Source organism: Silurus meridionalis, unplaced genomic scaffold (assembly GCF_014805685.1).
Source record: "Silurus meridionalis isolate SWU-2019-XX unplaced genomic scaffold, ASM1480568v1 Scaffold732, whole genome shotgun sequence".
Classification (NCBI taxonomy): domain Eukaryota; kingdom Metazoa; phylum Chordata; class Actinopteri; order Siluriformes; family Siluridae; genus Silurus; species Silurus meridionalis.
The window spans coordinates 1-3,384 of NW_025804685.1; the positions used below are offsets into that span (position 1 = coordinate 1).

Consider the following 3,384-nt stretch of genomic DNA (forward strand, 5'->3'; position numbering starts at 1 on the left):
GGCAATGGAGGATTTTGGCAGACAAGAAATAGAAAATAAATATGATTTAATCAAGAAGGATAAAATTAGTGTATTTTAATGGGAAATGTAAAAGAATTATTGTAAAAGTGAGAGGGGAAGATGATGATGATATGGAATGAGGTGATGATGCTGAGCTTTGAGAAGAAAAGTAAAAACAAAAGACTTCTGAATATACTTGTAATGTTGATAAAAAGTGCAATATGGGAAAGACGGTGGTTGCAGAAAGAGAACAATTTTAATGGATGTCTGGTTTGTTTTAAAAGGAAATTTAAAAGGTATGTTAAATGCTTGTTTTATTATTTTAAAGAAGATAGAAATATAGATACATTTTACAAAGTTTGTACGAAAGAAGTCACCAAGGTTTTAGAAGATTCAGGTTTAAGAATGTAATTTAAACAAAATAAAAATAATAAAAAAATAATTGTGATTTTAATGCTCTGGGAGGTGGAGAGGATTTGAACCTGATGTATTTTCACTTGGAAATGTATTCTCAATAAAAAAAAAAAAGTTAAGGGGATGGACTGCTAATCCATTGTGCTAATCTATTGAGTCTTACCCTCGTCGCAAGGTTGTATCTTAGTCGCCGATTTGCAACAACTTCTGGCTCTTTTGCGATTTCTATCACAAGGCTTCAGGATATAATGCTTCTCAGTAAAGCCATACTTGACTGTTTAGAGGAATTTCTGAAGCTGTGAGGTTTGCGTAAGTATTGGGACTTCTTGCCTCCAAAGGCTTCCCTAGGGATTGTGCCCCCCACTTTCTTGCTGTCCACGCTCAAGAGGCCAGCTGAGACAACAAACCAAAATTTACCATTGGCAGAAGATGCAAGTGTGCCGCTACCTTTAGAGGAATTTCCAAAGTTGTTTTTGTTGCTGTCTATTTTGCAAAGATGGCATTTTTTTGCAAAAATGGCAATAAAACTTGTGTCTGAATCCTGTTATTATATGTTCATGATCATGGACAATCAGAAGGCAATGCAATGGACTACCAATTCTGCACAGCCTGTTGTGTGTTTTTGTATCACGTTGTTATCGAGCAAAAGTCTTTTGGTTCATCCCATTTTAGCTGATGGTAGCGTGGCCGAGCGGTCTAAGGTGTTGGCTTAAGGGTTCAGTCTCTTTGGAGCCTCTTTACAATTTTGGTCAAATACAGTAGATTGCCTTCCGTTAATACTGCAGATGTTAATCAGTGAATCTAAAGACTAGACCCGTCGAGAACGAGGGTCGCTGTAAATGTTAGTCAAAAGATGCTCGTTTTAGCTATATGTTAAACAGTCTCACAAGCTCTTGTCAAATAGAATACAAAGATTATGCTACACTGCACACAGTTTTTCTTTCAGTTTTTCAAGTTAAGCCTTTTTTAGTCAAAAAGTAATGATTTGTGTTTATTTCTCTGAACAACCAGATAGTACTAATCTTATTTCCAGAAAACAATAAAGGATTGGATTATGCAGCTCAGTGTACTCTACAGCATTTTTGTGAAATCTGTTTTTTTTTCACTTGTCCACATTATGCAATACACTGAATTACTTTTATGTGACACTTTTTCTTTTACAAACACTGTAAATAAGAGAGTGTCATGGTTCATCAATGATCCATCTCTATAGCCACTATAGAAACAAACAAATAAGGAATCTGAGGATACTAGCAGATAAGACATTGCTTTTTTTCCTTTGCACTTTATTTACACACAGATTTAGCCACACAGTTGCACACTTTTGTGCCATTCCTGGAACCAGATTTCTTTTCAAATGAAAGACCATGCTCAGCTATCATGGTAACAAAACAAGTGTTCAAGACAGTGATGTCAAATGAAAGCTAGACTGGTGTGTTACAGCGAGGTTTTAAGTATTTTCTTCCAAAGAAATGCTCAAGTATTTGGATGAGTCTTCGATATTCAATGAAATTTTACCAGAATATTTCAGTATTAAACAAGCAACAGAAGACTTGAGCATAATCCAAGCAAACCGTAGAATCGAGTCAACATGTTAAATAGTGTTCTGTCATGTTCTTTCAATATCAATAGCATGGATGGATGGATGGATGGATGGATGGATGGATGGATAGATGGATAGACAGACAGACAGACAGACAGACAGACAGACAGACAGACAGCATGGTAAATATGAAAGACAAGCAGTCAGATAGGCATTAAGAAAAAAGTATAAGACTGACAGACAGATAGATAAAGACAAAAAGGCAGTCAAATAGATGGCCGGATAGATAGCCAGATAGACAGACAGACAGATAGACATATATAAATTTGATAGATCAATAGATCAATAGAAAAGATGAGCATACATATATGCATTCAGACAGAAAAACAGATAAGACTGACATAGGTGGATAAGAAACACAAATAGGATAGGTAAGATAAAATAAGTAGACAGAAATTTGTAAAATAGTTTTATCAGCCACTGAGGGATAAGAAATGTATGTTTTGCATGTCAGGATGGCCGAGCGGTCTAAGGCGCCAGACTTAAGGTTCTACACCTTCTGGGAAACTGAGTGTTCTGGTCTCCACATGGAGACGTGGGTTCGAATCACACTTCTGACAGTAACTTTATTTTTATCAGAAATCAAAACAATAATAAAATAATTATTCACATTTGTCTTTCAAACACAGACATACAGATTAAACGAATAGATGGTAACCTAATAGTGGGAAAAACAGACAGAAAAAAACTGTTAATACAGACAAGCAGGCAGATGGATATATAAATTAGACAGATCAATAGATCGATAGGAAAAACCCAGCCATTATGGTTGTACTCTTAGTGCCGGTCCCAAACCAGGATAAATATGGAGGGTTGCGTTAGGAAGGGTATCCAGCGTAAAACGTGACAAATCAAATATGCGGAACATGAATCAGAATTTCATACTGGATCAGTCGAGACCCGGGTTACCAACGACTGCCACAGGTATTGTTAGCCAACACTGAACTTAAAACAAGTGAATGTTTTCTTCAAATGCACTGTATAGTGTCTTATCTGTAATGATCAATGTTCCCTGCTCAGCCTTGAACGATACACTGATTGATTGATTGATTGATTGATTGATTTCTTCCTTGGGAAGAGTTCACCTGTTTGCGGATAGGGGGCGCTGCTCAGAAATGACAGACTCTGATGGTGAAGCAGCAGCTCCGTGTCCTGTGTATCATTTTCATCTCCCCTCATCAGGTATGAAATTCATGTAAATGCATTCATAATGTGTCAAAGTCACGAGAGATGCAAATGCTATTCTTTAAAGGGTGAATAAGTTGTTGTTTTTGGATGTTTAATAGTATGAAGTGAGTTCAGTATGTGCACCACGTGTGCTAATCACACATTCCATGCTAATGATGAAGGCAACAAGGTCTCATAGT

General features: G+C 36.6%; 1 non-coding gene across 1 annotated transcript; it reads left to right on the forward strand.

The window, feature by feature from the left end:
- Window positions 1-2,466: 2,466 nt before the first annotated feature.
- trnal-uaa lies at window positions 2,467-2,577 on the forward strand. Its single transcript has 2 exons — window positions 2,467-2,504; window positions 2,532-2,577. It is a non-coding gene; the product is annotated as a tRNA-Leu (tRNA).
- Window positions 2,578-3,384: the final 807 nt, after the last annotated feature.